The sequence below is a fragment of the Hylaeus anthracinus genome, unplaced genomic scaffold (genome assembly GCF_026225885.1).
Source record: "Hylaeus anthracinus isolate JK02 unplaced genomic scaffold, UHH_iyHylAnth1.0_haploid 2, whole genome shotgun sequence".
Classification (NCBI taxonomy): domain Eukaryota; kingdom Metazoa; phylum Arthropoda; class Insecta; order Hymenoptera; family Colletidae; genus Hylaeus; species Hylaeus anthracinus.
This window is the reverse complement of record NW_026534838.1, coordinates 2707571-2720599: the sequence shown is the minus strand read 5'-3', so window position 1 is coordinate 2720599 and position 13029 is coordinate 2707571. Positions and strand designations below refer to the sequence as shown.

The 13029-nt window shown below is 35.1% G+C and overlaps 1 protein-coding gene across 4 annotated transcripts in view; it reads left to right on the top strand.

Moving 5' to 3' along the window:
• Positions 1 to 3249: 3249 nt before the first annotated feature.
• LOC128892842 (UNC93-like protein) overlaps positions 3250 to 13029 on the top strand; it is a 31099-nt gene continuing 21319 nt past the window's right edge. For 2 of the 4 annotated variants that reach the window (XM_054153415.1, XM_054153418.1), the window contains exon 1: positions 3250 to 3410. The gene's annotated coding sequence lies outside the window, so the exon portion shown is untranslated. The other 2 variants (XM_054153416.1, XM_054153417.1) reach the window with 2 other exon arrangements.

Genomic DNA, 13029 nt, shown 5'->3' with positions numbered 1-13029 from the left:
AGTTGTCTGATCCTGTTGCTGTTGTCATAACAAAAAAAGAAACAACAATCGAACAATCAAATTTAAAAAAAATGTCAGCTTACAGGGGATGATAAGACGGAACTTTTTTATATTTACAATTTATTCATAGGACGTTTAGTTTCAGAGATAAAAATTAAAAGCTTAGAATACCTTTTCTCTGAAAATTTAATTTTTGCAGGGAACTTCTAATTTCTGAATTTTTATTTTCGAAAGTGAACGTCCCATGAATAAACTGTAAATATAAAGAAGTTTCATCTCATCATCCCCTATAAGCTGATATTTTTTTTAAACGTTGATTGAACTTGATTGATTTAATTGATTTATTTTTCGTCAAAGGGTTAATGATAATATTTAATTTAATTTAAGTGATCTCTGGTATTTAAAGAAATTATTATTTTCACATCCGATATAATGATTTAATGATTTAATGATTTAATGATTTAATGATTTAATGATTTAATGATTTAATGATTTAATGATTTAATGATTTAATGATTTAATGATTTAATGATTTAATGATTTAAGGATTTAATGATTAATCAAATGGTTGCATACGTTGAAAGTTAGATTGTCATAGAATCATGTTTCTCTTATAAAATATACTTCTATGTTAAGGAATGTTGTTTTTCCACATTCGGATTAAGTTCCACAGTAATTAGAATACGCGCAGTAGTTTGTCATAATCCATAAGGTGGGGAAGGTATTGATGAAAATCTCTTTAACGAGAGACTTACGTCACAGTCTGAATCGCGTGGAAGCCAATGTATATATCTCCGTTTACGAACGGAACGGGAGACACTCAAGTATCTAATTACAGTAATTCTACCGCATTATCATTAAACCCGATAGTTTAACTGCTGGCGTTCGAACAGCCATCGCGGCAAATTAACTTAACCATCGTCAACTGAAATTCCAGTATGAAATTTCAATGAAAGACCATTCCTAGGTAAATGATCCCGGTACAATTAAGTCACTATTCAATTAAGAAATGAAAAAGTTGCGAACAATTTACTGCCTAACGAAGTATGAGAAAAATGCTTGGAATTGCTTGGTCTACATGAGTCTAATTATCCTGAAACGATACTGTCGTCGATTGTTCTGTCAAATGAAAATTTATGAACCTGTGAACCTCGACTATTCGACTAATAGTCTCGACAGGATTTAGTTGCTATTGAATTAAAATATTTAAAAGTCGTGTAGTAAAATGAGAATGTTTCGAATTGTTTGATCTAAACGAGCCTATTTATGCTAAAATGATACTGTCTTGGATTGTTCTGTCAAATCAAAATTTATGAACTTGTGAACCTTGACTATTCGATTAATAGTCTCGACAGGATGTAGTCAGTATTGAATTAAAATATTTCGAACCATACATACTCGATCTAATGCGTCGTGTAATCAAATGAAAATGCTTCGAATTGCTTGATCTAAACGAGCCTAATGATAAAATGACACTCTCGTCAATTTTTCCTTGAAATGAAAATTGATAAGCCCTTGAAATCTCGATTATTGACCTCGTAAATTTCGTACTCGTTAATTCACATATCATGGGGTAAGTTATCCGTCGAGAGAACATTAATTGTTTAATTTATACTTGAACTTTGAATGCAAATAGGGATTGAAATAGGGATTGAATTTCATTTTCCGTAATAATCTGGAATATACACTCAGTCTAATAAGTATTCGTACAGAAACTAATTCAAAATAAAACTTCATGTATTTATTTTATTAATAAATTTTAGGGGAAGAAATAATTAACCAACATTCCTACATATTTTTAGAGTAGAAGTTGCGTAAATTAAAGTTTTAAATCAACTTTTAATGTTAGCCTCTCATTTTCTTATTAATTTTATTTTAAATTGGTTGCTGTATGAATAATTATTACACTGACTGTATGCGCAATGAAATAATTGCGTTAAATCGGAATAGAATCAGTGTGAATCAGTGTAATTAAAAAACAGTGACTGTTCTCAGCGAGTCGAGGAATTAATTCTCACTCAACTATGCAAATATCTGTTTTATCAAGCGTTTTCAACCTTCGAAAATATCTTCAAAACAAATACATCGAATATTTTATATATTTGTCGATAATCAGAAATATAGAAACTGTGCAGTCGATATTATTATAATTGTCTTTACAGACCAAAGGTTAAAAGTCCTAGAAACTCGATGACTATAACCACCGATGTCCAGGGACCACTGAACCGAGACAATAAACTGAGTCGAACCATGATGGAAATAACTACCCTGGCCTTCGTTATTGGATTCAGCAACACTGGTTCCTCCAATAACGATTCATCCAGGCAGCTAACGAAAGAATGACGAAACTCCAATATTACGTATGACAGACTTTTTCTACTCGCAGAGGTGGCTCTTTGTTTCCCCCCAGAAACAAGTTTCCAAGGGTACTCACGGCGGGAACCACGAAGAGGTGTACTACTTACTTGGCTGTGACTTCTTCAAGACTTATCTGCAATGGTGGAATGTAGTCACATATTGTACGCCTGTAGAATCATAGCCACTCCTGGCATTAGTAAAAGGAATGTTAAAAGAATGCAAAAGGAGGAATTATTAAATATATTATATTATTAAAAATAGTAAAATGTGGTTAATTTTGAGGGAGCTCTAAAATGTAAATTAGCCATGACTGCTATTAATAAAAGGAATATTAAAAGAACGCAAATGGAGGAATTATTACATACATTATATTATTAAAAAATCATGAAAAGTAATGGTTGGAAAATATGAGAAAAGTGTGATATACAAAGGATCATCTCAAACTCATTTATCTCTCTTAAAACAATTCAACTTCATCCCTTGCGCTATAAAATAACTTGCTCTCAATTAAAACACATACTCAAATCATGAAAAATAATTGTTAAAAAAAAAGGGCCTTCGCCGAAATAATTTCGGCCCATTTTTCTATGTAAATACTCCACTATGGGCCAACTCATTGAAATCCTATCGCGGTTGAAACCTATCTCTATTAAAATAAAATGATTGAATTCGAAGGTGCAGGCGATCAATTTCATCCACCCCCAAATAAAATCGCGTGGAAACCACGGATATCGATGATCGATACCGAGATGTAACGATCGCGAGCGTGGGCCACGAATGCAGATAGCCGTTCTCGGTCCGATAAGAATCGAAATCCCTACTTCGTGTGACTGCATTCGACACGTTGTGCACTCATGGGAAGGAGTGAAAAGACGCTGGGTAGGGGGTGGGACACGATGGTTTGACCGTGTGATTTCGCGTTCGATCAGTGCTATTTCATTCGCTGAGCTCGTACAAACGACCGCGTTCATTGTGCACCCGGCCAAAAGATGGAAACCCGCGTTCGAGTTCCGGTGTAATCGACTGGCGACGAGAACGCCCTCATCGGGGAGGTGAGAGATCGAGATCAGACTAAAATTCAAACGCGCCCCTCGCTCTTCGAAGCTTTCTGGAGATGAAAGTCGCGTTGTGCTCGTTCAGTCGAGAGTGTTTCGGAAAATTGTACACCCGAGGATCGAGTCGATCCGGGATCTCTGCGAGCGATGTAACGGTGGTCAGTCTTGGAACTCTGAAATTAAGACACTTTTGATTCTATGAGCACGCTTTTCGTATTTACAATCTGTGTTAGTAATTTTGTTTGGTAATCAATATGGGATTTTTGTTTTCTCTGTAGAATTTTTTAAATGACTCGATATGTACTTGTACCCTTCGTGCTTTAGTAATGACCTACCCCTGTGTATTATTTATTTATTTTACTAATCGTAATTAATATTTTTTTTGTCAATATTTAACCTTCATTAATCACTTCATGATTTAGATATATTTTCGTTTGTCTCAGATATATTATAATTAGACTGCGGATCTTTATGCATTTATAGAAAATTTGAATGTGCAAGAAACTACAAAATGGAAATGATATGCAAGAATATAAAAAAGATTGAAAGTAAAGTTCGTATTATAATATTTGCAGAATAAAATAAACTCCTATTTAGGTTCAATTTTTGTAGGCACGTTTAAAAAGATTTTATTTTGCATAAAGATCCGCAGTCTAACTATAATATTCTAAAATTTAATTAAATAAACTAAAATTCATAAAGATTCGTGCCATTTGCACCTGTTGAAGAAGTTTGTTTAAATAACACGTTTTACCTTTCCGAACAAATAGTTTATTATAAATACCTGCATAAATAAACTTTACACTTGTATATCTTTGTAACGAAAAATTTGTTTGGTATCGTCAAACCTATAATTTAATTTAGAAGGTACGAATACTTATGAGACTGACTGTATCCTCATTTGTTTCTATAGTCATTTTCACCAATCTATCTATGATCATTCCAATTACTCTCGAATGACTCTAAAACCAGTTCCCTTTAAAACAAGGAAAAGCTAATCTTCGTTTTTCCTTATTGCTTGACAAATATTTAAAAATAAAGTTAAACATTTTACAAAGCACATACTTTTACACCACTAATCGTTATAGAATAGGAAACATAAATGGAAAGGCTGGGAATTCGTATGAATCATAAGAGCACTCCTACAAACGCACCGAGTTATGCAAAATTTTCCGCAATTCTTTAATCGCATTAGAGCGAGACGATGTTGCAGAAATAGCGTGCCGTGCATGAATTACCATAATCATTTAACTATTATGGGGAGGAATCGTGTCACAATCGTACCGAAACACACCGTGTATTTATTTCATTTATTTATTAACTATTTAACTTTTTTATACGTCGTTAAATTACCTGACTATCGAGTTTTAATTAAATTCCAGCAACGTCACTCTTTAAGAAGATTAATGAACATAAAACAAACAGGCGAAATGTACCTCGAAAAACCTTTAAATCAACCTCCTTTGATCTCGTAACGATGCCAAATTTTATTCGGCGAAAACGACGAAATCGACCTGCCATTTCGAATTCCACTGTTCGCCCCTGACGCCTCCAAGCGGCATATTTTCTATCCGCGTTATTACATTTTCCAGTTTCAGCGGAGCGATTCGATTGAATTTCATAAAAGTGCGTTATATTCCCGCTACGCGCGTTTTTACTTTCTCGACTGTTGAACACGCCGAACCAGAAGCGTTGCTATTGGTCGAAATTTCGCTCCCTTTAGATTTTTAACAGATTCCAATATTTCCGGACGCGTCCAGTTCGAAATTGCCCAAGAAAAATGTTTCTTGTAACCATTTTAGACCTGGCGACCATAATTGAGGACACAAAATTTAAAAATTACCGACGGTAGTATTTAGAGCGAATGTCTTTATTGAATTACGCGCCTTATTATAGTATAGATTAGTGGCATGCCGTGCTGCATCTACTGAAAGAATATGAAATACTTTCTCTGTTACTGTTTCGTTTTTCTTGCGTGTGCCACGTGTGATCAAACTAATTCCTTTAATTTGCTCGTATATTCTTTCATAGTTATACATTTCCTGTTTCTTATAGACATTGTAATTTCGTTTCTTTTTTATTAATATATACGATCTAATAAGAAGCGTCTGCGGAGTGACGATTCATTGTTTCGAGATCCAACCACGTTTTCCTAAGCTCAAAAGAATTAACTGTAAAAGTCCTTGTTTGTGAAGAAGGCGCAGTTTTCCTCAAAAACTACACTATATTGGGAAACTATAGAAATTTTAGTCCAAGTTAACCCTACAAATTAAATTACACTAGTACGAGAAAAGAAAGTAATTTAAAAGGGTTAAACAAATTCAATACATATGACTGTGATGGCGTTTGCTGTGTGGTTTGTACCCCAGGACAAAAGTTTTCGATTATACCCCGTGACCATTAAGTTACGTTCCATGCAGTACGATCTGTGCTCGCCAAGAGTGCCAATATTTCAATTTGATTATTTCTCTTCGGTACGTTAATCAGGCCGAGGATTACAATTACACCGTGTACGCGCGTTCGCAGTGTCATCGAATTTATAAGTTTTAATTAGAATCACCTCCCGCGAATATCACGCGGCTTAATTAACAGCAAACGAAGATTTTTACGCGCTTTACGAGTCGGCGTAGCGCTGGTCAGAGTTTCGCCGGATTAAAATGTTTCCTATCTCGGATCTGAAGCTTCGGTTGACATGACCCGTGTAACTTAATTGAACGACTTCCCTTCGGAGTTTCCCCGGTCGCTCTTACCGCGTCGCGTCGCTTATTACGACGTTCTAATTACTTTCTCGTTACGCGGCGTTTTCCAAACGGGGATATCGGCCGCGGCACGGAGTTAATTACGTTCACCTCGGCGATGTTTAACAGCACTTGATTACTTAAAAGCTTCCCTGGGCAACGGTCATTGTTCGACTAAATCATTCACGTTAAAGCCTCGCGATTTTACGGTGGCGAAGAATTCGTGTGCAATGATGGATGAGTCGAAAAGTGCCTGGGCAAGGAACTTGTGAGATTTAGGTTTTTATTTGAACCTAATGGAAGTAATTAGGGTACCAGTGTCCAGAAGGGAAGGTGAATTTTGATAGAATTGTAGGAAGGTTGAGGACAAATTAAGGATATAGGACATGTTCGAAACACAAGAGAGATTCAAGACAAAAGGAACAGGTCAAATTCAGGACACAGGACACATTCAGGATAAAAGACACAGGACATCTTCAAGACAGGAGACATCCAGAATACAAGACACGTTCAAGACACAAGAGAGAATTAAGATAAAAAACACAGAACATTTTCAAGAGAGAAAACGCATTCAGGACACAGGACATGTTCCAGACACAAGAGAGATTCAAGATAAAAGGAACAGGTCAAATTCAGGACACAGGACACATTCAGGATAAAAGATACAGGACACAAAACAGATTCAAGACAAGAAACACAGCACATTTTCAAGAGAGAAAACGCATTCAGGACACAGGACACATTTAAGATAAAAGATACAGGACACAATACAGATTCAAGACAAGAGACACAGGACATTTTCAAGACAGAAGACACATTCAGGACACAGGACACAGTCAAGACAAAAGGCACAGGACACAGGACCCGGGCCATATAATATAGGATAGAAATAAACACCGAGCGACAGAGATTCCAATACTTAATGGTTATGACGTAACGAGAAAACCGCAACGACAATGGCGGCGCAACGATGTGGAGGAGTCGCGATCGAGGAATAATTAATGATATAACAAGATAATAGTGGTTACAGTGGATCCTTCGTGCTGATCGCGTAGATAAAAAGGAAAATAATTGCACGACCCTGCAGCATTGAACTAGCGTTCATAAGATGTGAAGCAAAACGCTATAAAGACACACTCAAAACATACATAAACGAACACATTCTCGTACATACCTACAGAATTTAAAAACAAAATGTAATGGTATACTTTTATAGACGTCATGATTTTCTGATCCGAGGCGTAAATCGTCATGCATATTGAATTTAATTCAAAATGGATACCATCCCTTTAAATGGTAACCTAGTCATTAATATTGGAATTCCAAAATTCAAACAGATTAAATGATAAATAATTGCGAAACGTATGCCTCTCAATTTTCCAATTTGTCATGCCGACGAATCCCATTCTCCATCTCTCAAGGTCTCGGTTTATGATTAAAGGCATCTAACGAGTTTCCAGGTTAATGAATAAATGAGCGGTTGCGATTTCATGCAACGATAGTGGCGTTTAAGAGGGATTTAAAACACACTCGTGAACAAAAAGCAATCATTCAGTTAACGAAGCTGGTAATGTTGAAGTGTCTTTGCAAAAACAAGTTCTCTTCAATGTTACAGTGTCATTCTCTCGTCGTTTTATTGCTCTTTCTCGGCAATTTTATTTTTCGAGAGCCGGGAACTTCAAAGCAAAATAATTTTCAAGTAATATCTTTACTTAATAGTATTCAGAAATCTGAGTAGTAATTATAGTCTTAAAAATAAAATCTGTTTCGTTAGGCACTTATTAGATAGTCTAGAAGCGAATGAAAAAAATGTGTAACATTTTACTCTTTTCTAAATTCAATTCTAATGCATATATTAGTAACCAAACTTTTATTACATTTTTTGAGATTCGAGAATTTCAAAGCATAATAATTTTCAAGTAATATCTTATATTACTTAATAATACTTAATAATACTTATATACTTAATAATATTCAGAAATCTGAATAATAATTATAATTTTAGAAATAAAATCAATTCCTTTATTGTTCTGTTTTCTAAATTCAATCCGAATGCATATATTAGTATCTAAACTTTTGCTATGACAAAACATAGCCATTCGATATTCCACTTATTCATTATGTCATACTTAGAATTCTGTAATTAAAGATTCAGAATTTTACAAAACTAATATTTTAAAGTCTCTGAATATTACCTGTTGATTACAATACTTCCTTTCACTACGGATTTCCAACAATTAAAAAAGTTAACATAAAATTCAAATACAAGCCACAATAAACGAAAGATAAAGCTACAAAATAAATAAAGCTGCAACAAAGCTACAAAAATAAATACAACCACAAATATCAAATCATACAAGCTCCAATCGTCACCAAACGAAATCTGAGCCTCATTCTCATTTCCTCAAGTACTACTCAATCGCCGAACCTATTGAATAAATATTACGTCACAGAATTACGTCGAAATCACCGCGAATGGAACTCGACACGTTCCCAAAGCTAAGCAAGTTTCCTCGATCCTCACCGCGAACAGGAGATTATCATTTTTCCTAGGATTACCTTATTTATTAACGCGTTCAACGCTCGAGCGCGCGCGCGATTCGCGGTAACCGATTGCGACACTCTAATCTCGGCAATCGAGTGCCCGTTAGGCGTTTTTCCCACTCGCCACGGAGGCGTGAGGAATTGGAAATGCATCGAGTTCGAACGGACCTCGTGAAGGGGTAGGAATACCGATCGTCCAAGGACAAATTGTACCAGGACAATCGCGTGTCGCGATCCTAATCGATCGACGTCGATCCGATAATGTATTACCAGTGGATGGAGGGAACTGACGTTATCCACGCCTAATCCTAAACGTTCGTTTCCTCGTTACGAGAAAACCGCTTCGAAGGCCTGTCGTGTTTTATGTTTTTGTTTTTTTTTGTATTGTTTACATTCACTTTCATATCTGCTCAACATCGGTTACGATACTACTTTGTCACGGCAATCGCGGTATCGTTAAAACGTTATGCTTCGGCACTTATGGTTCACTAATGAACGAATTAGTCACGGCTAAGTAGGATAACTAGACTGGCGTATCGAAAAGTAAGGTCGCTGTTTGTCTTTGGGGGAGCGGCGACTAGTTTTTCTGTTCCAATTTATTAACATACTCGTTTTACGGTGAGTGCAATAAATTAAGAATTGTGGAAGTAGATTGGGAGGAGGATGAATTTATGGTTTGCATTTGGTATCGTTGCATGGACGAGTATGAGTGGTTTGTTTTAATAGGTGCAGGAGATTGTGTAATTTTAGTTGTGAGGAGGGGAGAATGGAAAATAATGTTTGATTAATTAATCGACGACTTAGTTGTTTAGTCCATAAAAGGGTATTAGATTTTGTCCACTACTGTACAATTTATTTTATGTTTTAATAAGTGGACCAGATTGTGTAATTTTAATTGCAAGTAGGGGAGAATGGAAAATAATGTTTGATTAATTAATTTACGACTTACTTATTTAATCTACAAAAGGGAATTAAATTTTGTCGAATACTGTATCAAGTACAGTATATTTTATGTGAAATTATTTGAACTACAAAAAGAATAAAGTAAATTACTCGTTTTTTAAATGACACTTTAACATACTACTTTATTTAATGAATATCGAATATTATTCCGGAAAATTCGATCACTGTATTTAGTTTCCCATTCATTAAATATGTTTCTCAAACCAGAGGCAAATCTCGTTTAATTGAACACTTAACCAGATAATCTCCCATTAATGCAACTTGAACATCAATTTGAATGCATAATTCAGAATTAAATTTTTATTGCATAAGTGTCGAACGGAACATGTTATTTTGTTTACTTTGCTTTCATTTAATTCATTTCATTTTCATTTAAGTCTCTGCTAGACAATGGTGTATCAGTAGAATAGGATAACGGTGGCCGGACACATAAATCACGCCGGATATATAATCGACAGCGAGGCTCGTTTACATTTCTAATCACTCGGAGACGTTCAGCTTCGCGAGGGAAAATTCCTCGTGTTATACAATTTTTGTTGAATTTCGAATCTTTACTGCATGACCTTGGAATCAGTCTCGCATGAAACGCGCCGTTTGTGAGAATCGTTCGGATATCGGTAGAAACATAAATATTCAAGCGATCTGATGTTGCAACACCGAAACATACGCGTAGGTTCATTATGCGATATTTATTGTACGTATCCATTGAAGAACATTTCATATTTACAAATTTTAATAGTTATTGATATTGCACTTTTTTATGAATCACATTGTGATTCTTCTTAGTTTGATCTGTCCACACCTTAATGAATCAATACGTAATACAAACAATTAATCTTCCCAAAGCCATACTCTTAAGATATTAGCTTTATAATATCAATCCTTATCTTTATAAGATTATTTAGTTCATACTAGTGTGAAAAAGCTTAAATGTTGTAAAATAGTAAATCAAACTCATATATGTCTTCTCTGGAATAATTTTTGCTAGAGTATTCTTTTGGAAAACATTCCAGAGTGTTTTTTCGAATCTCGAGATACACAAATAAAAGTAAAAATATTAGTTAAATACTGGATGCAAAATGATACTAAAAATACAACACAACTTATGACTCATATACTAAGCTCTCTCTTTATTTCAAATTCTGCCCCACAAAGAATTCCATAAAAATTCGAATCTCCATTATAATTCTCCTTCGCGAATAATTATTTAATCTTTCGAATCAAACGAATTACAATGACCATATAAATCATTATACCTCCGATAAGGTATCACACTAGTATCCTTAAAAGAAAATTCCCATCTAATATTCAATTACATCCAATTCCACCAGCTGCATTCTTCCTCTCAATTTCATACAATTATAAACAAACATGGTATTAGAAAATGCATCGTCGACAATAGTCAACATGATTCATAATTAATGGCCAGCTTCGACGGTGCAATCGAAGCTGACCGCGTTCGCATTTATCATTCATCAATTCGTCCACGCGTTACGGGCGAACCAATCGTCGCCCGGCCAAGGTAAATTTTAACGAGCAATAATTTTCTCGGGTGTCCCATTACGTGCCACGGCGCACTCGACCTACAGGCAACTGATCTGTTTACGTTTTAACGACGGTACAAATGTTGCGTGCCCACGTAGATCCGCCCGAGGGGCAACGTACTCGAGGACCTTCGGCGTGAATGGCGCACGAGCAAATTTATCTTGGTCAATGACCAAGCTGGTTACATTCTACGGCAATCAGTGCTCGCGTGACAACCTCGTCAACACTCGTCACGTACCTCAAAGGTGTCGAATGTCTCGTGATTTTCATTGTGTAACTCGCATATTCAAATTAATCCTTGAATTGGAAATGTTATATAACCGTTTGACATTTCGGTTCCCAGATTATTGAGGTATTAATTCGTGTATAGATTCTATTATGAAATTTTAGGTAGGAATTAGTCTTTTAGTGAGTATTAAATCAATCAGACCTAAAACAGACCTAACCCAGATTATCGAGGTATGCATTTATTTATAGATTTTATTATGAAAATTTAATTAGGAACTAGGAATTAGGATTAGGATTAGGAATTAGGATTGTTGATATATCAATTTATATATAGATTCTATAATGAAATTTTAATTAGGAATTAGAGTTATAGTGAGTACTAAATCAAACAGACCTAAACCAGTTCTAACTCAGATTATTGAGATATCAATTCATGTATAGATTCTATTATGAAAATTTAATTAGGAATTAGTGAGCACTAAAGCACTCTTCTAGTGAGCACTAAAGCAATCACACCTAAAGCAGACCTAAACCAGATTACTGTGGTTGCAATTCATGTATAGATTATATTATGAAATTTTAATTAGGAATTAGACTTTTAATGAGCACTCTTCAACTATATGCAGATGATAAAATATAAGGGTGATCCTGCAATTATCGAAAAATTGTGGAAAAGTATAGAAATTATTATAATATTAGGTTCTCTGACCAAATACTTTTGTGAATCTTTATAATAGACTATATATGTTATTATTATTAATTACTTAATTTAACTCGAAACTTTTCCTGAATGAACTTCATACATGTGCATAATTATAATGAAAAATTCATTTGGAGACATCAAGCCAGATTTATAGGACTTCCTGTATATCTACAACTCAATGATATTCTACATTATTATGTATGAAATCACCTGTCCAATGATAAAGATGTAGCACAGTATCTGGAACATAGAGTGATCTTATAGTCGAGTTAAAGTCAATTGGCTGTGCAATGTCGCTGGAAAGGGTTATCTCGATTGTACAATTTGACTGCTCCACCCCCCCCCCCCCCCGCGCAAACCCGCAGGCGGACGTGCTATGTCTTCCAAGCACCGAGACAAGCTCCTAATTTGCATTTAGGTGAGTGTAACACTGGAAGACGCGTTCTACGTGAATAGAGGAAATGGTCTTCAGCGGTCAATTAAGTTTATACAGCTTTCAGTAAGAACACGGCGTTTGTGACTGATCGTGACACGAGCATTTCTTAATTGCATGCGTAAATCATAGAATCGTGATTTGAAGAATTTTTGTGGCGTTGGCGACGTTTCCCAATGTTTGAACAAATATAATTAGTTTGTAAGAATCCAAAATGAATAGTTAGTCATGTTTGTATACTAGTCAGTGTACTAGTCTATCAGTCTATTAGTCCATCACTTTATTGGTCTACCAATTTATTAGTCTATGAGTCTGTCAGTCTAGTAGTCAATTAGTCTATTACTTCATCAGTTTATTAGTCCATTAGTCTACCAATTTATTACACTATCAGTCCATTAGCTTATTAATCTATTAGTCCATCAATTTATTAATTTACCAATCTATTATTCTACCAATCTGTCA